This window comes from Notamacropus eugenii, chromosome 7 (genome assembly GCF_028372415.1).
Source record: "Notamacropus eugenii isolate mMacEug1 chromosome 7, mMacEug1.pri_v2, whole genome shotgun sequence".
In the NCBI taxonomy this organism is placed as follows: Eukaryota; Metazoa; Chordata; class Mammalia; order Diprotodontia; family Macropodidae; genus Notamacropus; species Notamacropus eugenii.
In genome coordinates, this window is record NC_092878.1 from 107,190,417 (window position 1) to 107,217,870 (window position 27,454).

General features: G+C 36.2%; 1 pseudogene; it reads right to left on the reverse strand.

Moving 5' to 3' along the window:
- Nucleotides 1–19,269: 19,269 nt before the first annotated feature.
- On the reverse strand, nucleotides 19,270–20,219 carry LOC140514731 (large ribosomal subunit protein uL3 pseudogene; annotated as a pseudogene).
- Between the last annotated feature and the right edge of the window lie 7,235 nt (nucleotides 20,220–27,454).

The following is a 27,454-nucleotide window of genomic DNA, read 5'->3' on the forward strand; positions in this document are numbered from 1 at the left end:
TATACAAATCATAATTCGATCTGTTCCATGAATGTATATGTAAGTGTGTGTACATGCAAATATCCATTGATTCATCTTTCTATAGACAGTATGAATTAATGGATAGACAATCAGACAGTTGACCCCAGTGTCAAAGAAACCTGTTTGCGAGTCCTACCTGTGCCACGTACTGGTTCTGTTACTCTGGGCAGGTCACTTAACTCTCATACAGCTAAACAAATCTCTAAGTTTATAAATTTTAGAGAAGGTACTAATGTAAATGGATAGAGGGTATCCTCACTGAAAAATCCCACACAACAAAACAGAAGTACACACACACACACACACACACACACACATACATACTTATGACTTCATTAATAAAATTATAATTTATTATCATTCAATTAATATTTTTGTCATCATATTTTCCCAATTTAGTAATACTTCTCATGCAAATATCATGTGAAGAAGAAACAGAATTTTTTTTTCCTTTTTTTCTGTTGAGAATTGATGTTTGTAATCAAAAAGTTTGAAAACCAGCACACTAGACAATAGTAAGCTGCTCAATATCTTCTTAGAGTATGTGCCTGGAACCAAAAATACCACTACAGCTGTAGTCCGATAAGTGCAAAACACAGGGGTAGCATTGATTCTTTGATCTGAACATTTTACTTCTTTAATGTAGCCTAAGTATTCATTAGCTTTCTTGGCAACCACCTCAGGCGATTTATTCACTCATGGTGAACCTGAAGTCAATTAAAACTGCTAGTGTACTTTTCTCTCCCCCTTCTCCCCACCTATGAACTTTTCCAACCAGTTTCAACCCATCCAATGCTTGTCATGTTGACTTTCTGAAAACAGTCTCCATTAAATTTCTTTTAATTAGTTTGGCTCAATGTTCTTGCCTGTTGAAATATTTTTGAATCCTGATTCTTTCAAGCCAATTTATTAATTACTCTGTCCAGGTTTGTGGCATTGGCATATTTGATAAATGTACCATCTGTGCTTTTATCTAATTCATTGATAAATATGTTAAATAGGAAAAAAAGCCACGGTCATACTCCAGAGGATGGACCTAGGGGTTAGAATAGAATCTAATCTCAATAGAATAAAATGTTCTTAACGTGTGTGTGTGTGTGTGTGTGTGTGTGTGTGTGTGTGTGTGTGTATGTTGCAATCTTTTGGCAGTCTGGTAACAGAGCCCTTCTCAAACTACATTCTTATATTCATAAAATAAAATAAACATGATACAGAGGAAACCAATTATATCAAAATAGTTTTCAAAATATGTATTTAAAAATGTAGCTTCCATGTTAAGAACTTCTGGACTAACTGGTCTCTGAGGTCCTTTTCAACTCTGAGAGTTTATGACTTTATGGGTTATTCCATATTAAAATATAGAGAGCATATTTTTATTCAGAATTTCTTCTTAGATCAGCATTTCCCCAAATGTTTTCTCTTTATTTCACATCAGAGTCCTACAGAAGAATTGAATGAGATTTGAAAAGGCAGCCAACAAAATTCATATATTTAGAAATGACTACAAATGCCTTTTCCTTCCCCTTTTCCTTTTCTGGCTCCTTTCGTGGGTTTTCTTCCCAATCTGAAATTATGGTACTTGAGGGGTAGGGCTGTCTTTTCAGCATGCATTTGTATCTTTAACACAGCAAACTGAAACATACTGAAGACTTAACAAATTATTTTATATTGATTTGAAAATAAGAACAATTTAACAGAAAAAAGGAATATTCAATTGGAAGGAAGTAGAAAGAATCATAGAGATTTTAACATGGCATTAGAAGTTCTTATAATCTAAGAAATGCTCATGAAAAATCACTCAAGAGAATCCTGAGTGGATAAGTGGAAACTTCACCCAAGATTGCCTCTCCCTCTCCCTCAGCATCTAAACATACAAAAAGCATCAACAAATTATGGAAATACAGTAAAACAGAAATCTGAGAAGATATAAATAAGATAATATATACCAGATAATACAGAATGAAAGATGCCTCCCATAGGGAGTAACAGTTCAAATGAGAAAGGATTTTCGATCTCATTCAAGGGGAAACTTTTTGGTCTTTAGAGGAACAAACTAGGAATACAGATATGATAAAGTTTACTGGATCCTCTTGTGTCTTCTCAGAAACTTTTCCTTCAGCAACCTGAACTAGGATTGAACTCTACCATCTCCTCTCTCAAAGCTGGAAGCAAACTTATTGCTCATTGAAAACTTGAAGCTTGACCTGTCACAAAGTAGGGACTGATCTTTGGAGAATTCCAAAAGAAACTCAGTAGGGACTTTCACTTGCAGAGTCATGAAAGGTACCAGTTTAAAGAGTGAAATTCTTTCCTCTTTCACCACTTCTTCCCCTGCCTCTCACTCATGGAAGGACATCACTTCCAGAAATAAGGAGAGTCCCATACTAATGCACTTTCAGATAGGGGTTACTCCGATAGGAGTTATGTTATCAGAAAAATATTTGATGACCAGTGCTGTAGAGAAAATTAAAACTAACATGACAGAAATGGTACATTGCATGTGGTTTTGAGACTCAAACTCAAAATACATTATTTAGACACAAGCATTTAAAACCTGTTTTCAATAAGTTGTTAGATCTAAGATTAGTCTTTATATCCTTCCCAATGACTCAGAAAAAGTGTACATTTGATTTGTATATTATAGCAGAATAATAAAGAGTACACTTCTGCCACTATGGGATTCCCTACCTCCCCCTAAAACAAAACTTTAAAATAATCCCACATTGGTCAGGTCCACATGGAGATTTCACCCCAGAATCTAAGATAATGCTGATCAAGAGGCTGATAGATGACTGGCAAGTCTTTGAGCAGTGTTTCTACTCCCTGACTGCTCACCAGTGGTAAAAGTTAAACTTTGTCTTTTTCTTTCATTTATTAGCCTTCTCTATTGCATTTTTCCATTTCCTAAGGGAAGAGGAGATTGATCTTTATATCAAAATATCAAACAACTCTTCTATCCCAATGAGAGCTGGAAGAAATAAAAAGAGAACATCTACAGAAATAATGAAAATCAAGAAAACAACCAAATACAGGTTAAGTAAGACAATTTCATGGTTGACAAATTAGAAACAAGATCATTTAGTATAGTACTACAGGGTAATTCCATTTTTAGCATACTTTGTCTCTTCGAATTATTTTGCATGTACTGTTGCATTCACTTATTTATGGACATGTAGTATTGCCCCAGTAGACTGAGGAAAAACACTAATTTTTATTTTTTTGTATCTTTGTTTTTGTGTTTTGTTTTTTACATCTGGCACAGTGTTGCATGCATTACTCAGCAATTAACCAATATTAATAGAATTGAAATATATCAAAATCCCATAGGTCTCTACAAATTCCTTTGGTGTACAAGAAATTTATACAGAGACCAGATGATGAGATTCTGAGTCTTACTGAACGATTTAACTATTAAAGTCCTTTAATAATCTGTATATAATATAATTTCTTTCTATCATGTCAGTCAGGGAGAAGAAGAAGAAATTCCCTGATGATAGAAGAGGCAGAAAATTTCTCTGGTCTTCTTTTCTCAAATTTCTTCTTAGAAGTAAAATGATAGCACAGTTACTAGGTGGTAGATTCACATTTCATTTGCCATGGAGAGATGTACTACCCTTCCTAAGGAGGTGACTGTAGTTCAGACTTTTCAGTTCAGTTCAGTGTCTTCAGTCAAGTCTGAATCTTTGTGACCCCATTTAAAGTTTTCTTGACAAGGAGAATGGAGGGGTTTGCCATTTCTTTTCCTAGTTCATTTTATAGATGAGGATAATGAGTCAAACAAGGTTAAATGATCTGTCCAGGGTCATACAGCTAGTATCTAAGGTCAAATCTGAACATAAGTCTTCCTCATTCCAGCCAGATGCTCTATCCACTGAGCCACCAGACAGTACATTTCTTATGCTATTGGAACAACCATGTCTCAGCCAATTAATTTCCATTTTGAGATTCCAGTAATTATCCTCTGGCCACATAGAAATTTTCATAGTACTTCTAATAACTCTCAGGGGTTAGGGAAAAAAAATATTTCATTTTTAAACTTTCAGTGAAATACTCAAATACTGAAAGATTGTCTCTGAGATCTTATCTTTAACATGAAAGAAAAAAACCCCTTAGTGTGCATCCAATAAAGAATAATAACATTAGGCTTATTTCTCTAACACTTGTGTATTCTTATTTAAAACTTAGTGTACAGGAAATAGACTACTATTCCACTTCTTAGCAGCTCATTACAGTCAACACAATGAAAGGAAGTGAATTGTTGCACAATCAATTCAGTTGATCTTAATCATGAGGCCCAAAACATCTGATACAGAAGAGATGGATGAAATGCTTCAATGCTTTGGCATATCAGCTATTTGATTAAAGGAATTCTTTAAAATATGAAAAGAAATATATTTGGGGGCATGTTTTTCCTTCAATATTTTACTGATCCATTGATGTGGGCATTATTTCTGTGGGTATACATTATACCCCATATATTTTCATCCTGTCAGATTCTTAACCATTCATAGAACTTCAAGTATGTGCATCTACCCAATAGGCAGGAGACTTTTTATGTATTTTGTGTGTGTGTGTGTATGTGTGTGTGTGTGTGTGTAATATTCCATAGGACCCAGAGCAAGACAAGGAATAGTCATATACTATCCCCCAATTCTTGCTGCATGACTGACCCATTTTTCCCCTGAATATCCATTTCTTCAATGATAGCCTTTGTTCTAATTCTTGTACATAGGCCATAGTTAGAAGTATTTTATAGCCTGCATGCATCCCCTATATACCTTTCTATCAACATTTTTTAAAACCATACATTTGATTCTTCAGGTTTTATTGTTCCAAGCTTGACATTCATAGAGCGTCATTGGAAGAATGTTGTCAGGAATGAAAATATGGGCTTTTGTGATAAGAAGAAAATGGTCATGACAAATATCAAATAATATTAAACAGGAAAAAATTAGCCATATCTTAATAGAATGTATGATTTTGTGATAGGATGTATCTTGTGATAATTAAAAGTACTGTTCAGTTTCCTAAATACAACCCAACTAAGTAATTCTTGCCTGAACTTTTCCAACTACACTGATTAAGCTAGAGAGATGTGATGATTAACTGACTTGATGCTTTTGATGACATATGTTAATAAGGAGTTTTCATCTAGTATATTCCCTCCCCTCCATATCAGTTGTTAGTCTGGGTTCTCATGGCTAATTATGAATCTGATTGGAAATTCTATAGCATTTTGGATTTTGATGTAAGTAAGAAAATATAACATACATATGTATGTATACATATATACACACATACATATACCTATACATGTACATGTGCATATACATGTGTGTATATATAAATATACACATGTATATACATAAATGCATGCATACTTATGTGTATATTCTACCATAAGTTGTGTTTGGCGTACCTACTCATTTGCAGAAATTCTCTTTCCCTTGAACTCTGTATAGAACATCTATGACAATGGCATGTATTTCTAGGGTGAATATGTCTACATAATGTATAGTGTGCTTGAATGTAATAATAAAAAAATGTTGTTCAGCAATTATCTTCATGTTTACATCTATCTAGGAGGTATGATGATCATCAGGGAGCTATTTAATGCTCATGTTGATCATTCTCAGAAAACTTTTATAATTGAGAGAAAGAAGGCTAATTTGCTGATGGTTATCAATGTTCTCTCAATGACCTATATATAATATATATATGTATATATGCATATATACATACATAACATATATTACATATTTTTACTATTCATTTGGTAATTTCCCTCCTTCCTTCTTGGAAAGTGACTCATTAACGCTTTCAAGATTGTGTTGCCTCAAACACCCGTTCCCTAACTTGTTCTGGTCCATGTGCAGTTTCTGTTCTCATGCTCCGAAACGTGATTTCTGCTTCCTGTTAGAGGACCCTTGGGACTGTAGACTGAGAGTTCAATACATTGATTCATTGTCATTGATTATTAAATTAGATTATCATAGAAATATTTAAAAATCTCTCCCATTTTTCCTTTGTTGATGTCTAGCCAGGTTCATCTACAAATGCAATTATTATGCTGTGACTTAGTTGAGTTGCTTGCCAAATTTTTGCATATTTGTTTTCACTTCCACTTCTTTATGCAGTTTTATATGGTGATTTTGCTCATAATCTTCTGCAATCATATGCCATGGTGTTTATAGATGAGTCTGTTTTCTAAGCCAGAAGTGCTTTTGGCTAACATCTTGGCTGACATCACCTGGCAAGCAGTACAACTGTTCAAATTTTAAGGAAGTTTTTGGGTTTGTTTGGCATCCTCTTATGATGATAGCACATTTTGTTTCCATCAATATTTTTTTTTTAGGAAATGGTGGTAATTAATCTCTGGCTTTTTTCCATTTCCATTTTTTGTCATTATTGATGACTTTTTATGAGTCAGGTTGAGGCCATAACATTTATATATTTTCTATGCACTAACCTATCTTCTAAACTTAATGTTGATTTTAATCTTCAATTTAAGGAATCAACCATTTGAACACATACAGTTGATTATTAAAAAACTTCCATATCTAGAACTAATAATTTCTGGGAGTGGTGGCAGGGTAATCTATTATGAATCTTCAAGTTGGAAAGAAGAGGCAGGACCTCAGGCCCTATCTTAAAGCAGAGCATTCATGGAGACTTTAAAAATTTGGAGAAACAGAGATCCAGTCACTGGGGTTATGCCAGAGTTTATTGGCAGCTGACTTATAAAGAGTAACCTGCTTGACTCAGTGCAGCAGTAGATCCATTGCAGTCGAGATGAATTCCTTTCAATGAGGGAGTGACTGGTCCATTGGCTAAGCTGGAAGTGATATTGGTAGGGTGAATATTTCATGGTGACTGCTTTAGCTTTGAAACCATTCTCCCCAGAGGCCCAAATAGTATATATAATTAAGGCACAGGTCACATTATGAGGGTGTGAGGGCAGATGTGTTTATGCCTCTGTTCTTGCTATAATCTTCGTAAATATTCCATAATCAAAGATAATTTGTGTTAAGGAGTTAAATTATAGTAGACAACTAATCATTGTGTTAATCAATGATATAATGGTATATCAATGATATAATATATATGATATAATGATATATGATATGATATCAATGATATAATATAATCAATGATATAATGACTAATTGCAAGTGGTACATGACTTAATAGGTGTAACAGACAGGATCAAGAGTCAGCCTTGAACCTGTGTTCATTACCATCTCTTACATATACTGGCTATGTGGCCTTGGATAAGTCAGTCAACCTATCTCTGGGGAATTTCCTAAGGGATTAACTGGAAAACATGGAAATACTAAATATAGAAAAGTTGAATATTCTATATTTCTTATCCATTTAGCTTTTTTATCTTGCTGTTTAATATACTTCCATTGTACCTGAGATGAAATCTTGCTTACCTGGAATATTTTAATACTAAAAAGTCAATGTATGGACAGTAGCAGTGTCTATATTATACGCATCTCTTTGAGACCTCTTGTTTTGTAGTTTACTTAAACTAAACAAAGCAACTGCTAAAAAATGTATTTCCTTGATATTTGTAATAGTGAAAAAATCAAAACTCCTGTCAAGACATTGAGTGAAAGACCTATATGTACGTTATTAGATTCTGGAACATTGCTGTATTAGTAACAATTATCCAAACTCTAGTTAGAAAAAAATTATAAATTTTGCAGTACTGTCTGATAAAAACCAGGTAAAATTTTATAATTTCCACAAGTTATTGGACTTTGATCTTCGTTTCTATGAAGAAAATGTTGTTTCCATATTTTTGACTCTACAATCACATTGTCTATGATGAAATTATTTTTCCAAGTTAAATAAGTGTTGAGATCTTGAATTTATAGATGTATGTTCACTATTGATAAGCTGATATGCTTAAACAATTGTTAAAACTGCATTCTATAGAAATGCCATAAGCAGAAGAAGGGAGGCAAAATCAGAAAGTAAAAAAAAAAACTGCCAGAAAATCCTTTGCTGATGTCTGACAAATGAGCATGGGATGACCAGGGTTCTTGACATCTCTGTCAGGGAAGCCAAAGTTTTGGCAAGCTTAATCATGATAGACAGACTTTTAGATCAGTCTCAGTGATAGATTGTGACTTCTGTCTGACTCCCAGACCAACTAGATAATAAATAGTTTAGTCATAGGAAAAATGAGAGATGATCACAAAGTCCTTTTCTTTCATGTTGATAGAGTGACAGGAGAAAGGGTGGAAAGTGCAAAGGTCATTAGAATTTGGGATCTCATAAACATACCTTAACCAGTATAACAGAGGGGATAAATAGTTAGTCTCAAAGGGAGAAAGACTTGCATTAAATACTACCTCTGACTTATGTGGACTGGGAGACGTAAGCAAGTCACTTAACCTATCAATGTCAAAGACTTTAAGTTAAAGATAATATACCAATCTGCAACTGTTGATGGGAATTTCCTTATCCAAAGTTCTCTACTACTGCAATCATTGATGCAATTAAAATCCCTATCCTCCTATAAGTATTAGTAGTCAAAATATTTTTCCCCAACAGAACAACAAATGGAAGTGATATTATTATAAGAACTAAACTTTATTAATTTTGACATTCTTATAATGAGTGGAATAGAAGATAAAAAGGAGATATACTGAAATGGAAAGAGGGCTTTCTTTGGAGAGACCAAGGAAAGGACTGGTGCACTTGGTTTCTTCATAAAACTAGACACAAGAAGAAATCCTATTTTACTAGATATTTCATCACTTTGTCTTGAGATGTTCATAGTAAGCATAAGACAGAGGATAACTTCGAAGCCTATAACAGCATAAATGCCAATGTCTCCACCAGAGGATGGAGAGAAAGAGAACCTCTGCCATTACCCTACAAAACTAGGCCTCATGTCCTCTAATACTCAGGGACCATAATGTGAAGGTACTAGGGAGGGCAGTAAAATATGTACTGGAAAATGTGGCTGAATTGTGGTCTATAGGAAAGCCTGGAGCCAAAATAACATGAACATTTTCTTTCTTTTTTTTTTTTTTTAATTTAATTTTTTATTTATATATTTTATATATATATATATATTTTTTTATTTTGTAATGTTTAACATTCACTGCCATACAATTGTGATTTTATCCCCACCACCTACCCCCCACTCCCCCCCTCTCTCCCCACTACTGCATACAATTCTGTATAGATTCTACATATACTTTCCTATTGAGTATATTTTCACTATAGTCATGCTATGTAGTCAGACTAAGAAATGGGAAAGGGTCCCACATGTACAAAAATATTTATAGCAGCACTCTATGTAGTTGCCAAAAACTGGAAGTCAGGGGGATGTTCATCAATTGGGGAATGGCTGAATAAATTATGGTATATGAATGTAATGGAGTACTATTGTGCCATAAGAAATGATGAACAAGAAGACTTCAGAGAGTCCTGGAAGGACTTATATGACCTGATGCTGAGTGAAAGGAGCAGAACCAGGAGAACTTTGTGCACAGCAACGACCACAGTGTGCGAGAGTTTTTTCTGGTAGACTTGGAATTTCATAATAATGCAAGAACTTCTTACCAAAAAAAAAAAAAAATCTCAATGGAGGATCTCAAGGCAAAATGCCTGCCACACTCAGAGAGAGAAATATGGAAGTCACTCACATATTGTAGCAGATCATGTCTGTGCATGTGTATGTGTTTGTGTATCATGTTCTGATTTGTTATACATTTTCTTCAAGAAGAGAATGGTCATGACAAGTATCAAATACTATTAAAAAGAAAAATAATTAACCGCATCTCAATAGAAAATAATTATTAGTTCTAGATATGGAAGTTTTATAATAATCAACTGTATGTGTTCAAATGATTGATTCCTTCAATTGAAGGTTAAAATCAACATTAAGTTAGAAAACAGGTTAGTGCATAGAAAATGAACTTTTCTTGAAGAAAATGTTCATGTTATTTTGGCTCCAGGCTTTTCTATAGACCACAAGCAAGGAGGAAAAAAGGCAGAAATTGAGTCATTGGAACTGTTTTTATTTACATGCAAGTCCATCTCCATAATCAATCAAAACACCCCTCTTTGTACAAAGTAAGCAGACAGACAATAGGCATAGCTTACCTGTGTATACTCTGAAGTAGAAAGCAGAGACATCCACTGCACATACCCCAAAGCAGGCTTATCAGACATCCATATTGGGGATTTCACCAGGTAGATCACTGAGCAAGCTCTTGAAAATGAGCATCTTTGGCTTTGTCCTTATTCCATGAGAACTGTAAATTAGAGTTTGCAAAAGATTTTAGAGAGTGATGTAACCCAGTCTATCATTTTAAAGCTTAAATAACTGAGGCTCAGAGAGGTTAAGTGAGTTGTCAAAGTTCACACAACTAGTTAGGTAGAGGAGCTGGGATTCATACTCAGGTCCTCTTTTTTCAGGTCCATTATGTTTCATTATACCACCCTGCCTTAAAAATTTTCACAGCGACTTAGAAAGCTGAAGAATGTGAGCCTTATTACCTTTACTGAAAGTGAAAAGGGAGCACCTCAGTGGTGCAATGGATAGAGTATCCAGCCTGGAGTTAGGAAAACTTAATTCCAAATCTGGCCTCAGACACTTATTAGCTATGTGACTTTTGCAAGGAAGTACCAGATCATTTTAATTGTTTCCTAAGGAATCTGTATGCAGATCAAAAACAATGATTAGAACGGAACGTGGAATAACTGATCAGTTTAAGATTGAGAAAAGAGTATGGCAAAGCTGTATACTGTCATGTTATTTACTTAGCTTATATGCATGGTACATCATCCAGAATGCCAGGCTGGATGAATCAAAAGCCAGAATTAACATCAGCAACCTTAGATATTTAGACAATAACACTGACAGCAGAAAGTAAAGAATTAAGAAGTCTCTTGATGAGGGTGAAAGAGGAGAGTGTAAAAGCTGGTTTGAAACTTAACCAAAAACAAAACCAATCAACCAACCAACCAACCAAACACCCTAAGATCATGGCAGCTTGTCCCATCTTGACCTGACAAATAGGGTGAGAAGAAATGAAAGACCCTTGATCCTTGGAAGGAAAGCTATGGCAAGTCTGGACAGCATACTAAAAAGGAGAGAGACTTCATCTTGCTGACAAAGGTTCATATAGCCAAAGTTATGATTTTTCCAGGGGTAATGTATGACTGGGAGTGTTGGACTTTAAGAAAAGTGGCATTTTTAATTTGTGGTACTGGAGAAGATCTTTGAAAGTCCCTTGGGCTTCAGGGAGATCTAATCAGTCTATACTTAAAGAAATTACTTCAGACTATTTACTGGAAGGTAAAATACTAAAGCTGAAGCTTAAATACTTTGGCCACATAATGAGAAGACAGGACTCATTGGGAAGGACTATGATATTGGGAAAGTTTGAAGGCAAAAGGAGAAGGTGATGGCAAAGGATAAAATGAATAGATAGTGTCATAGAATCAATGACCACTTTGGGAGATAGTGGAGGATAGAAGACCCCGGCCTCCTGTAGGCCCCAAGAAGAGTTAGACATGCCTGATGACTGAAGAACTGCAAAGAAACTGAAAAATGGCAGTGATTAAGTGAAAATCTTAGCAAAAGCCAAGATTACAATTAGCATTCTCACTTTTGAGACCATGATATTTTGAACTGGAAAGGGCCTCCGTGGCACAGAGTAGCCTACATCTGAAAGAATCCTCTCCGCTATGAACCTAACTAGTTGTCTTCTAGCATGTGCTAAAAGATCACCAGTAAGAAGAAAATATCCATATTCAAAGCCTATTCCTCCATGACATAGCTCTCATTATCAGGAAGGTTTTTCTAATATGAAGCATGAACTTTTTTTCTCTAGAGAAGAATCAGAAGAATGGATTTTTATTAGAAAAATGACAGTATAAATGAGTGTTCTCTTCTTGCCCCATCTACCCAAGGTCAGCTTGTTTTCCTTTCTGTCATTTAAAATCAGTGGAGTTTCTGCCCAGAAATGCTGAGGGTCTTCCCCTCCCAGATTGATTCTTTTTTTTTTTTTTTAAGAGCTAGCTTTAATCATTGATCAGAGATTGTCTCACTGAACTAAGACCTGTTAAAGATCTTGGATTAAAAAGGCCAAGGTATCCCATTGCATCCAGGATCATCTCCAGTGAAGCTGGTGACTTTGCATTGACCTGCCTCACTTAAAAGCAATTCAATTGTATATCATGGCTTCACCTCCCTGATGTACCCTTTGCAAACTAAGGACAAACACAACAACAACCAAATAAGCAGTGTTGCTTTTCTGGTTTTGGAGGAATAGGGAAGAAGTCAGCATTCCAAACTGAAGCTTAGTAGCTGATCAGTCTCATAAAAGAAGTAAAACCCTTCTAATGGTAATGTTCAGGAAAACATCTATCACATGAATATGAAAGCTGAGTTTCATTGATGAACTTTTAGAATCATAGTCATTCAGTTGGAAAGATCTTTTGTGGTTGTCATTAGGTACAACTTCCCATCCATTTGGCTGGTGTCCATTCACATTTTTACTTCTATTCATCAGGGAACAAGTACCTATAATTCTTTTTCAGTACTAACGCAATACCAAATGTCTTGAAAATTTTAGTACATTTTTGTTCATTATAAACATGAAAATTGGGGGGGGGGGGATTAGGATTATCATAGGACAGGGCATTTAGAGAGAGAAAGGGCTTTAAAAGTCAGTATCCTCATTTTTAATGTGAAGAAACTTGAAAACCAGACACTTTAAGCCATTTGACCAGATTCAAAAAGCTAGTAAGTAGCAGATGCAAAGTAGGTCCTTTGACTACAAATCTAGCACTCAAAATCATTATCCTAGTCAGTATCAGAGCAGGGACTTGCACTCATGTCCCTCTGACTCCAGAGCTCTTGGAAACTGTGAAGGAAGAATTGATAGAAAGATGAGTAGAGAAAAAAGGGAGAGGTTGCTTCAGGGAATTTAGGAGGTAGAGTCTTGATAGAAATTGTATTAGTTATATTACTTTTGAATTCATCCTTGAATTCATCATCACAGATTTAGAGCTGGGAGGAGCCCCAAATATTATCCAGTCAATCCTTCTTACTTGCCATATGAGATAGACTTGCCCAAGGTCGCTTAAGTAATTGAGTTAACAAAGGCAAGATTTGAATCCAGGTCCTTTGACTTCATCATCTAAGTAAAGTTTCCATGCATAACTAGTAAGTAGTAGAAAAAGGATATGGATCTAGTAACTGACTCTTTAAGGAAAAATGAGGATAAGTTTGGTCTGGTTTTACTTTTACAGCTCCACACAATATTTTGCCTTAATAATGGAATTCTTAGCAAGGGAAAATGACTATTTTTCCAAATAACATCATAATCCATTACATTTTTCTTATGTGAACTTTCTCAGTTCACTATTGCTTTCTCTTCCAAATCTTTATACAGTCTTAGGGTATAATAAATATTTGTTGAATGAATACATGCATGAATGATTTGCTAGTTCCAAAGTTTTTTGACTTTTCTACAAATAATTTTAATGAAGCACCAAATTATGATTTTTCTTTCTTTCTAAGAATCAAGCACATTTAGTATACTAAACAGATCAAGGAGAAACCTAAGATTCCTTTCATTTAAGCATGCAACAAAAATGATATAATAGTGGGTCTTTGGTTACACTATAGGTAATAATGTGTTGAATCCGTTTAAAGTCAATTTCCCTGATATCTTGGCTGCTTATAGAAAGGAGCTCTGTCCTGGAAAAATCTGCTGGCTTGGCAGAGGAAATGCTATTAAAATAAATTGGTTGCCAAGTGTTTATTAACTTTTATGTTTGCCTTTCATCATAATCCTTCATAATGTGTTTAAACAATTAATTGCCATAATATTCAGCATTCTATTGCTGGAAAGAGGCACTGGGTTATATTGAAGGAGCTGCAAATCCTTTTGTGGGAAACATTGAGAAAAGACTCATATTTATCATTCATTCACTTAGCATTTATTGAATGTTCACAACTTAATGTTAACAATCAAAAAGACTCAGAATTGTATCAGGAGTATCAACTGACTTCTGCTCTTTTATAAACTGTTCAATGAGAATTATTTCATCTTGGTGAATTAAATTGCTGTAGGACTGTGAAGAGGTATTTTTCCTACATTTGAAGCTATTGGCTAGCAATCTAAGTCGTGTTTTTAAATATAATTTTTAACCAGTTCTTTTCTTTATTTTATATTGTTTATTTTCACTGTTCTACAATCACTTCCATATATCTTAGATTTTTCCCCTCCCTCCCCTCTACCTCCCTGCTCTCTCCCTGAGACAGCGTTTTATATAGGTTCTACACATACACTCCTATTAAAAACATTTTCACCTTAGTCATGTTGACTAAGAATTAAAAGAATTAAAAGAAGAATTAAAATGAATGGGAGAAATCATGAAACAAACTAAAACGTAATACAAAAGAAAATGATCTGCTTCATTCTGCAATCGAATTCCATAGTTCTTTCCCTGGATGTAGAAGGCATTTTGCCTTAAGAGACCATTGGGAATTATTTAAATCTTTGCATTGCAACGAAGCACTAAGTTTACCACAAAAATTTCTCACACACTGTGGTTATTGCTGTGTACAAAATTTTCCTGGTTCTACTCCTTTCACTCAGCATCAGTTCATATAAATCTTTCCAGCCCTCTCTGAAGTCTTCCTGTTCATCATTTCTTATAGCACAATAGTATTCCATGACATTCATATACCACAATTTATTCAGCCATTCCCCAATTGATGGGCATCCCCTTGATTTCCAGTTTTTGGCCACCACAAAGAGAGCAGCTATAAATATTTTTGTACATGTGGGACCCTTTCCCATTTTTATGATCTCTTGGGGATACAGTCCTAGAAGTGGTATTGCTGGGTCAAAGGGTATGCACATTTTTGTAGCCCTTTGAACATAGTTCTAAATTGTTCTCCTGAATGGTTGGATCAACTCACAGCTCCACCAACAGTGAATTAGTGTACCAACTCTCCCACGTCTTCTCCAACATTTGTCATCTTCATGTTTTGTCATGTTAGCCAATCTGACAACCAGTTCTTTTCTTGATAGAACTATTATGAAATTTTTATCTTCAATTGGCACCAGTAATTAAGACATTAGCAGTGTAGGTCTTAAGTTACTTGTCTGAGAATTTATAATCCCTAACAATTTTGTTTCAGAATTCCTAGTGCTATCATCTGTCCCAAAATGAATTATGCTTTCTTGAAAGTAATATAAATAATCACAAAGGCAATATGTGACAGAGTAGGAATATTACTGAAATACTATCCCATGACAAATAATGCATCCATCACTTCATTTGCCTCAGTGACAATCTCATATCTCAAGAGTTAAAGGAAGAAAGATGATATTCTGTATTTTATTCTGACCAATAAGGATAGAGATACGGAATAAATCAATTAATCATTCAAAAATATACATTAAGTATCTGTGCAAAGTTCTGGGAATACAAAGATGAATACGAAATATCTCCCACCCTCAAGGAGCTTTTATTCTATTGGTTATGGGATCTCAATAAAGAAAGAAGAAATAAGCATTTATTCAAGAAAACATGCAGATACCTCATTATAATTTGTTAAAAAAAATAAAGGAAGAAATCATTGGACAGGCTCAGGGATATATTTTGGAAAATTTTACTTTGATTTGTTGCATAGATGTAGAATTACTACATTAAATTATTGAATTATGATCTAGTGGGTAAAGCAATGCACTTAGAATTTAGGAGATTTGTTTTTGAATCCCATTTCTGATATGTACTAGCTTAGTGACCTTGTGCAAATCACTTAACCTCCCTGAGACTTAGTTTCTTCGTATATAAAGTGAAAGGCTTAAATCTGATGCCTTTTCAAATCCCTTTGAGCTCTAAATCTTTGGTCATTTCCTTGAATAAATGAATGATTTGTGATTATTTAGAAAATTAAAAAAATCATCATGGGTGCTGGGGATGGAAGCTCAATTCCATGTGGACAGTCTCGGGCGGGTAAAGGTGGGAACTTCTAAATCTTAGAGTTCTCACGAGGCCCCCCAGGAAACGACTGGGAAGAGGTGAACCGAGCTATCTCGTGTATTTCCGCCTCTTCCCGTGAGAAACGTGATGGGAGAGAGCTCTCCCCGCCCTCGAGATTGTCCCGGATCTGGGCACACCTATTGTTATCTAACAGCATGGTATTCAGGTGCAAACTATGCGGCTGGAGAGCTTAATTAGGATCAGGAAAGCCTGAAAGCGCTCTTAGCCTGGGAGGGGCGCTGACAGGACAGAAGGCTCCATTTTTCCTCTCTCCGCTCTTCCCTCCCCCTCTCTCCCCACTTACACTTCTACTTCCAATCTCTTATTGTAAGATCTTTGCCTCCTTGGGAGATCTTTCTCTCTCCCTCCTAAGGAAGAATTCCCCCTGCACTTGTAAGCAGAACCCTGAATAAAGCTCAACCCTTGTTCTACTCTGATAGGTCTCTTCTCTCATACGAGTATCCGGTTTGGCCAGCCGAAGACCTCCGATAGAGGTAAGGTAAGACTCGGGCAGCCCACAGGCCTCTAGGCCTGGCAATGGGAGACAGCATAAGTTTACTGAGGAAAAGTCATACCAACTGCATTAATTTTAATTTTTTTAAAAAGAATTGCTAGCTTATTTGATGTGAGGTTGCATTGTATATATTGTTTTCAGTAATATATTCAACAAAGACTGTCATCATCACTAGCAGCAAACATTTATTCAATGTCTATTACATAAAGCCATTATACTGGCATCAGAGATACTAGTAGGTTACAAACAAGCCAACACAGCACAGTTTCTGACGAGGATTTTAAAATGTAGTTGTAAAAACTGGACTATTAGAATAAAAAAAAAAGATACATAAAATAGATTCCTATCTTTACCATTGCTTGCATTAAATATGCACATTTTAAATGGATTACCAGAAGAAGGGAAATAGACATATTATTTCTGAAATAAAACTCACAAGCATTATTTCATGTCAATGAAAATTCTTATTAATTATAGTCACTTTTTCAAAATTAAAGCAACAAAGAAAATTCAATTAAGTCTACACCAAAAAATAATACATGGTTCTAATCAATTTGAGAATAAAAAAATGGGTAACACCATAAAACTGTGTAACAGCATTCAATTTAGTGTGAATGCATAATCTTAATTATTCCAAATAGAGCTGAAAAACTTGTTCAGAGAACAAATCCCCTCTTCATAAAAGGATTTGTTCTGTGAAGTTTGCAGTCAGTGAAAGGGTCTCATTTGAGGTTGTAGAGGGCTATGTGTGTCGCCTTGAGGCCTCAGGATCCCTACCCCTGTGAACTAGGCTGACGTTGCCTACATAGATTTACTAATTAATAAGATATTTTATTTCAACTATCTCTTTAATTGATTGATCATATTTCTGTATAGCAAAGAACATAATGGATTTCATATTAGGCATGATCACTGAGTTGAGTCATTTTTCGGTCATGTACAAAAGCTGAGAACCCCATTTGGAATTTTCTTTGTAAAGATGCTAGAGTAGCTTGCCATTTGCCCCTCCAGCACATTTTGCAGATGAGGAAACTGAGGCAAACAGAGTCACATAGCTAGTAAGTGTCAAAGGCCAGATTTGAACTTCCTAACTCAAGCTTTAGCACTCAATACTCTGAGCCACCTACCTTCTCAGGCATGATGGTAATGCCCTTATTATTAATATAAATCTAAAATATTTGCTACTATATTTTCTTCTCAGAGGATCACATAGTTCAAACACATTATCATGATAAAGAGCCACTTGTTACCCGGAAATATCCTGATATTAAAAAAATAGCAACTAAATTTGTAATTTATTTTACTTTATTATGAAGGATACCTCTCAGTCTATAGTTAATTTAAAAGGAAGATTTTTTTTTTTCAATCTAAGCTTGTTGAATACTGCTAGGAACATGTTAGGCCAGGGCCTCAGGCAAGGGCTCTTGTTAGTACTATATTACCAACTAAAACATTAGATTTTCTTACTAATTTGTTGTCCCTCCTGGAACAAGACTTCCATTCAAATTTGATATCTTTTTTATTTGTTATTTTTATTATATTTTTAGAAATATATAATTTATTTATTTTTAATTTCTCAACATTCATTTCTACAAGAATTTGAATTCAAAATTTTACCCCCATCTCTCCCCATCCCCCACTCCAGGACAGCATGAACCTCATCCATTCCTTACTCAAATCTGTCCTCCCTTCTACTACCCATCCTTCTTCCATTCCCCTTCCCTTCTATTTTCCTGTAGGGCAAAATAGTTTTCTGTATTCCATTGCCTGCATATCTTAATTTCCAGTTGCATGCTAAAACAATTTTTAATATTTATTCTTAAAATTTTGAGTTCCATATTCTCTCCCTCCCCCTCCATCTACCCTCATTAAAAAATAAGCAATTCAATATAGGTCACACATGTGTAAAATGCAAAGCACTTCCATAATAGTTATGTTGTAAAAGACTAACATTTCCCTTCATTTATTCCATTCTCTCCCTTGACCTGACTTCCCACAATAGTGCTTGCTTCTGATTATTCCTTTCCTCAATTTTCTTTCCCTTCTGTTGTCTTCACTTTTCTGTCCCCTTCTCCCTCGCCTTCCTGCAGGGTAAAATAGATTTCCATATCCAGTGGAAGATGTGCTATTCTCTTCTTAAGCCAAATTCCATGACAGTAAGGCTCAATTATTTCCTTTCATCTGTCCCATCTTCCCTTCCATTGTAAAACCTCTTTCTTCCTTCTTTTGTGTGAGATGATTTGCTACATTCTACCTTTCCCTTTCTCTTTCTCCTAGTACATTCCATTCAACAGTAAATTTTATGTTTTTTAGGTATTCTCCTTTCATATTCATCTTGCCCTGTGCCCTGTGCCTATACATACATATTATAAATACATATATATGTATATACACACACACACACACACACACACACACATATATATATATATATATATACAGGCATATACCCATGTACTTATACATACTCACACATATATAAAATTCACATACATACATACATACCCATACACACCTACACTTATGTATATATTCCCTCTAACTACCCTAATATTGAAAAAAGCCTCATGAATTACAAATATTATCTTTCTATGTAGGAATTCCCTCTCAACAGCCACAACCAGCTCTACCATGTCAGCACTTCTCCTCATCCCAGAACTGCCCCTCAGAATGGAAATCCAGATCAGTTGCTCGATTCACCCAGGATTGATGCTCTTGTTGGACAGATCATGATCTGCAGATGCATTGTTTTTGATCAGTTTGCCGTCCTTGATGTGGTAGCCCTGGCCAATCTTGTAGATCTTTTTGTTGATCTCAGTGCAGTGGTGGTAGCCCTTCTGACCAGCTCAAGCCACAGAGAAGCTACCCGGGCAGGATGCCAAGCTCCAATACATGCCACCTTATGCAATCCTTGATGGGTTTTCTGGGGCAGTTTCTTGGTGTGCCAGAGGCTAGTGACACCTTTGTAACCCTTGCCATTTGTCACCCCAATGACATCAATTATCTCATCTTGGCCAAACATGGTGGACAGAGGCACTTGCTGCTCCAGCTTCTCACGGGCCCAGTCCAGTTTCTCAGCTACACTGCCGCCATTCACCTGGATCTCCATCAGGTGAGACTTCTTCTGCTTCAGAAGGAGCAGGAGCATCTGGGTATGAGCAATGACACGGATCACCTGGCAGTACTTCTTCATGCTGCTCAAGTCTTTCTCCAGCTGCTTTTTGCCATCCTCATCTTGCCACTTTTTGCAGTACTTGGTGAAGTCCTTCTTGGACATATGCCAATTCTTATAGAACCGCCTCTTACACTCATCACTGATATGCTCAGCAAAGATGGTTTTAAAGCTCCGCAGGCCTTGTGGGGTCTGCACATAGCCCACGATGCCCACAATGACCAAGGAGGGCATCTCCACGATTGTCACAGCCTCAACCACTTCCTTCTTATTGACCTTTGAGCCGGGCCTGTCCACCTCTCGGACAACATGGGTCATGACTGCCTTGTAGCCCAGAAAAGCAATCAGATGGATGGGCTTGGAGGGGTCATCTTTGGGGAAGCTCTTAACCCTCCCCCGGTGTCTGCTGTTTCTCTTTCGAGGCAGGAAGCCCAGAGAGCCATGACTGGGAGCAGAGAACTTTCGGTGGGACATGCTGCTACTGATGTACCTGTGGCTGCCACCTAGACGAGTTTGGAGGGGATGGCCCTTTTAATAATAATAAAAAAAATCAAATTAGATGGGGAAGACTCTCAGGATTCCTGGGTAAAAAGAGAAACAGTTACTATTTAGTAGTTACATTCACTCTGTGCAACATAGATGTGAACTTGTTGTCCAGTCTATGAGCTCCAGAGTGAATTGAGTTTAAGGATCAATCTTTGAGCAAGAAATGTAGCCAGTAAACCCAAAGGAAAAGAGACAGCTTTTGGCCATGGAGTTTACCTTCCCCTGTGCAGAACACCAGAGGATAGGAGATGAGAGGAGGGAAGGGGAGCAGGAAAGGTGGAACAGGAAGAGGTGGAGCTAAAGCTGAGAGGAAGTTAGAGAGCAATCAGAGCTGGAAAAGGTAGCAACTAGTGAGAGTGAAAGAGCTTGTTTGTGATTTGTTTAAGGGAGATGGTTTGTGGGAAGCCTAGCAGGGGGAAGGCTTGGGACTGGTGTGCTCTGCGCTGTTATTGCACATTGATGTCTTTGCTATTGTGATGGATTTGACTTTCTGGTGTTTGAATAAATGTTTTGGTTCTGTCTTCCATGTGGAGAGTCTGTTGTATTTTGCAATTCAGAATTATGCTGGCATATTCGTGGCGGCTGTGGGCACTGTGAATACCCCATTGGCACTACAGCCAGGAAAGCCACTTAATTAGTTTGTCTACCCTTAGCTCAGATTGAATGTAGATAGTGATTGGTCCTGTTTTGCCAAGAAATGCTGAGGGTCTCCCCATCATGAGTTGACTTTTTTTTTTGGGCTAGATAAAAGAGGTCATTCTCTGCCTCATTTCTAAATCAAAATCAACTGCAAGTCATGTCATCATTTCCCTGATGTCATAGTTCTCTTAGAAAATGAAGGACAAACACAATCTGTGCATAGTCCAAGCTGCCTGAATGGTGACCCAGCCTGTTGGGCAACTCAGCTCATCCTGTTCCTCTACGTCTCCTCTCTAAGAAAGGTAGATTTTGATCACTGGAAGTTGCCTACTTGACTTGGGGTTTACTGGCTAAATTCCTTCATTCCTTCCTTCCTTCCTTCCTTCCTTCCTTCCTTCCTTCCTTCCTTCCTTCCTTCCTTCCTTCCTTCCTTCTTTTTTATCAAAGACCAAACCTTATACACATCTCACTCTGGAGCTCAGAGATTGAACCACAATAGATTCCTGCCCAAGCTCCACTTAATGGTTATATTTTGGCCCCTCTTTACTCAAAGGGAATGTCAATAGTAACTGTTTCTCTTTTGACCAGCAAACCCTGAGGGTCTTCTCCTCTCAGTTTGATTTTTTTTTTAATTAAAGAGGTCATCCATCCCTTGACTCACCTCTTAAAGAGGCTTATTCACTGCATGGGCTTTACCTCACTCAGAGTTAGAACCTAGAAAGAACTTAGCCTAAAATGGCCAAGGTCTCCCATTGTGTCCTGGGCCATCTCTAATCATTGTGATGAATATCTAACCAATGAACCCAGATGACTCTGGAGGAGAAAGTGAGGCTTGTGACCTTGTATAGACTTCCCTCACTCAAAACAAAGTCAACTGTAAGTTATGTCATCATTTCCCTGATGTCATGGTCCTCATTGAAAATGAAGGACAAACACAACAATCTAGCCTGTCTTACATCACTGGATGAGTATTGCCTCAGTCAAACTGAGACCTGTTAAAGACATTAGCTTAAAACACCAGTGCCTCTCACTGTATCCTGGGCCATCTCCAGTTGCACTAATCTATATCTTGCCACTGACCTCAGGTGACTCTGAAAGAGAAAGTATGACTGGTAACTTTGCACAGTCCTCCCTCACTTAAATCCAATACACTTACATGCCATGTCATCACCTCCCTAATGTCATGGTCCTCTTTGAGACTGAAGGACGAACAACAAGTCTTAGCTGCCTGGTGCTCTTAGAGAGGTCTAAATGATTTGTCCAGAGTGACACCACCTATGCCTTCCACAGGCTACACTTCAACCCGTGTTTTCCTGACTGAGTACAGTTCTCTAAATAAATTGATAATATTGATGCCCCCCTCCTTCTCACTCTACAGTGTTTTAAGAGATAGGATTCACAGTATGAAAAAAAAATTGACGTTTACAAAGTGCTCTTGTTCCATATTATTTACAAGAGTGTATTTGAATATAAATGTGAGTTGACCTATACTTGATGAACTTCTCCTGGTCCATTATCATGGCAGATTCTGACAGGCCTAACGATCTGTTTTTTGTTCTCATTTAAATTATCCTCTCTTTCCTTTTTCGCTTTTTTAATTTGAGGAAAGGAAGTGATATTTTTTATTTTTTACCAGTTATGGACTTAAAAGTCATAAAATTATAAAGATGAGAAAAATTGTCAATTTTTAAAAGGTTAAATGTAGCAAAATTAGAGTGTCTGAGAAAGGGCATGCTCTGTGTGCATTCAGTTTTAAAAGGTAGATAGCACCAGCGGGGAAATCTGCAGATGGGTGCTGAATGAAAAGGATTTGGCCATGGCAGAGGCAGCGAAATAGCCACAGCAGAGAAGTTTTCTTAGATTTATTTTTATGGGAGTCCTAAACTGGATTCCCTTAAACAGAGACTGGAGTGCTTGTTACACAATGCAATTCAATGATTTTGTTTTAAAGTATGCAGCTAATTTGGAGAAAAATTAGTGAGTGGTACAATCTAGGGTTTAGTAGTAATCTGTTCTTTCTCCTCAGGGTTGGATGGTGTATGGAAGTCAAATGTCAGGTGAGCATTTGGTGTTGGCCTTGTCTCAAGAATACCCTAAAAAAAAAAAATGAAATAAAGACTGAAATTTCTGGAATAAGTTTGGCTGTTACACTTTTTCTTGTGTGATCAGTGATTGATCTTGATGATAAGATGGGTATTTCAATTTCTCGAGGTAACTTGAAACAGCAGTGAGCCCCAAGACAGAGAAGGAAGAGTTGTATCTGGGAATCCATTAGATCTCTATGATTGTTCCCTCCCCAGGGAAAAAACAAACAAAACAAAAAGGATCTTCACTGGAATTTTTCTTAAGTGCAGATTTCCTTCACTATCTTTATAAAAGGTAATTATACTGCTGTTTCGGAATGGAATCTGTCTTGTCAATATCTGTGAGGTGGCTTAAATAATGAATCTTTTTCAGTCGGGGATAATCTTAGGGGTTATCTAGCCCAAACCCCTGGATAGTCAGATGAGGAAACTGAGGCTTTAGAAAGAAATGCAGGATGCTTTTCTTAGCATTACAAAGAGATTGCCTAACTAGTCAATACTCCCACATAGGTCTGTCGCCTCCTGGTCTGATGCTCATTTCACCATGTTTTTGTGCCACCTACAACCATGAGTGAGATCATTTTTCTTTTCCTAGACCAGCATTCAGAGAACAGACCTGACAAATGTTTCCCATAGATTTTGAGCAGTACAGAGCAGAAAGACAGGGTGAAGCTTTCTTGATGTCACTGTCATTTTATAAGTGAATAGATGTGATTGCACAGGGCAGTCCATGTGTATCTTTGCATCCTGTCACATTCCTTCCCATGGTTTCCCATGGATCTTCCAGAAATTATCTTCTTAGAATTTACAAAAAATTAAGAGCAGTCATGTAGGTAGGTAGATAACAGTTAGATAGAAGAGTGATATTTAAAGGACGGCTTTAACTCACATATACCATCTAGAATGTATGTTAATATTCATAAAGTTTTAAAGAAATGTGCTTTAATTTTAAATTTCTGTTTCCTAAAAGGGAGTATGGTATGAAATAGAAAATACTGATTTCTATAGATATCTAAATGTAAATCTATGCAATTGTACATCCATGTCACTGTATTAGTATCTATATCTTATCTATTTATATATATTATGATATCTATATCTCTATATCTGTATCCATATCCTTATCTATTTATGTATCCATCTATCTATGTATATATCTCTATATATCATTTTAATCACTCATCTATATCATATCATAACATATCACATCACATCACATCTATCTATCTTTTTACAAAGACATTTACTTGAATGGATCATTATGTATGGAGCATTGGATATGGAATCAGGAAGACTGAGATTGAATGCAACTCAAATATTTAGTATGCGCCTTTAGGCAAGTATTTTGATCTCTCTGAACTTCATTCTTATGATTTCTAAAGGGGAATGTTCATAGTATCTACCTCAGAGGGTCGTTATCTGGTTCAATATGCTTAAACTTACAAAATTATTCCCAAACTATAAAGTGTTATATGGATGTGAGCAATTATAATGAAACACTTGGAAGATTACAAAGATAAACAGGTAGCCCATACTTGACTCGAGAACATGTAGCTCTTTAGTATTGATACTGGAATAAAGGGGATAATTACCAATCACAAATTTACAGTTATCTGAAATGAGGTGGTATTCAGAAATAGTAGGGAAAGACTAATCATTAAAGATATAGTGATTATACTTTAACAGATTCTGTATTGCCCAATATGGTCTGCCAATCAGAAATCTGATGGAATAGCTTCTTGTTCCCTGAAATTGTTGTGCCAGGTTAATAATCTCCAGCCTGAGTCCTTTGATTTAACTTAGTCTTGAGGACACTAACTTTTAAGGAAAAAATATAATTGTCTTTGTGAGATAGGAACTTAAGGAAAGCTATCCTTCACTTACTAGTTGTGTGATCCTGGGCAGGTCACTTAACCCCAATTGCCTCCTAAATAAAAAACAAAAACAAAGAAAAGGTGGCCTAGCCTGTATATGCTACCATAAAAAAAAAAAAAAAAGAAAAGAAAACCAAAAACAAAAAACAAAACAAAACAAAAAAAACAAAAACATTCTTAAATCAGAGGACCTAGATTTAAATGACAGTTCTACTGCTTACTGCCTATATGACCTTGAGAAAATCTCAATCTCTCAAAACCTCCATTTTTTTTTCTCCAATAAATGAACTTGATGACTTCTAAATTCCTACCAAACTCTGAATGTATGAAACTCATGTGAAATGACATTCTCAAATGTTAGCTTTCAGAATACTGGAATGGGGAAAGCGATCATCCCATCGTACTCTGTGCTGGTTAGACCCTCTCCAGAATATTGTATTCAGTTTAGGGTGCCATTTCATAGGAAGGTCACTAATGACAAATGTAATGAGGAGTACTCTTATGAGCAGAAGTGTATTCTGATGGGAAAGGTTAGGAAGTGGAGGATTTACAAAATCATGTTATTCAAGAATCAATGGAAAGAACTAGGGATATGTATACTCTAGAAGTGATCACAGAACAGGAATATGATAGCTTTCTTCTTGTACACGGGGATGATATCTCTTTAAAGAAGGTTACAATTTCTTAATCCCAGAAAACAAAAGTAGTAAGAACAGGTGGAAGTTGTAGTGATGCTAACTTTGACTTTTTTTTAAGGTTTAGATATTTTTGGAGCATTTTTCAAAAAACGAAATGGACTGCCTTGAGAAGCAGCAAATTCCTTTTTCCTATTGGTATTCAAAGGAACTCTGAGGGATCAGTTGTGAAGGATGTGGTAGAGGGAATTTCTTTTAAAAGTATGTTACCTCACAAGATCTCTGAGAATTCTTTCAAATCTCAGATTTCGAGATTCTATAAAATCACACTGGCATACTGATGTCAGGAGAAGGTGTTTTTTTCAATTCTTTTAATTGTTCACCTTTATATAGACCTTTCAGGATTGGGGAAGAGAGTTGGAGAGGATGGGCAGATATGGATGGGTCAGAGTCTGTGTTGTTGGGGCAACATGCCTATCCTTGAAATGACAAATCTCTTTGATTATGTGAGTATGAATGTAAAGAATTTTGTTGATGTCTAATTTCTAGGCCATGTAATGGGCTTTTCTGAAGTTTAAAAAATATGTATTTTTTAAAGGTATTTCCACTTGAAATCTTCTCTTGAATTTATATTTTTTCTTGAAATTTAATCTTTCCCAGTTCATTGGTTTAATTTCAAAAAATAATTAGTTAAACAAATAATAATTCTGCAACTGTATGTGAGTATCCTAGGATGAATAAATTATGAACATTTCAGTGAGTTGCAAAAGAAAAGGGACCAGCTGGGTGCTTAAAAACAGATGGATTTAAAACACTAAATAGAGTTGGTCCAGTTTGTTGCCTTTGCAGAAGAATCACTCCAGAGACTATTTCTTATTTGCATATATTGCTTCTATGAAATAACTATAGTTATGCCTAGTCATTTACTGATTTTGTTCTCTTCCCCTGTGCCTCAGTATTATCTAGTTGGATATGGGCATGTTAGCGTCAAACACGTCATTTTTTAAAAATATCTAAAGAAGTATACCATGGGAATAGACATTTTGATTCATCAATTCTTACTTTCTCTTTAGGTTTGTCATATAAATATCTAGGAAATGATCTGTGTTGATGTTTATCTTCAATCTGGCCGTCATCTATAATTCTGAAATTCCTCATTTGGACCATAATCTTTTGTTTATTCATTTCTTTCTGTAACTTGCCACTCTTAAACCTCTTCCTCATCTTCACTTGCTTGAGTTAATCCATCACTTCCTGGTTTTCCAAGGTATCACTTTAGCCTTATTTTCCTCCTGTCAAAATTTTGACTTCATAGTTAACCAGTTCACATTTATATTTTCTTCTATTATAGACATTCCTACTCCCCCTTAATTCTATTGTAATGCATCCCTTTGCAAGTCAAACATATGCATTATTTTTTGATCGAAACTATATACTGATGAACATAGAGAAAATTGTACAACTGTACTTACAAATCTATTTTATGGAATATAATATCAAGTGGGACCTCACTGTCTCATGAGTACCTCTTAATCTTACCTGATTAACTCCATGTCCCTCTATCTTTGGTGACTTCTCTTCTCTCTTTAAGCAATTATACTACCTTGACTTCCTACTTTGAAGCAGAAAACTTTTCATACTTCATTTGTTAGAGACAGAGAGAGAGAGAGAGAGAGAGAGAGAGAGAGAGAGAGAGAGAGAGAGACAGACAGACAGACAGACAGACAGACAGACGGACAGAGAGTCAGAGAGACAGAGGGGGAGAGGGAGAAGAAGAGGGAGAGAGGGAAAGGGGAAAGAGAGAGGAGGAGAGGGGAAGAGAGGGAGACAAGGAGAGAGAGACTTTTGGATAAGATTTTTTGCTTCTCTCTAGTGAATTATCTCAACTCTCTCTTCATTTGCTCCATTTTTGAGGACTTTCTGCTTAATGA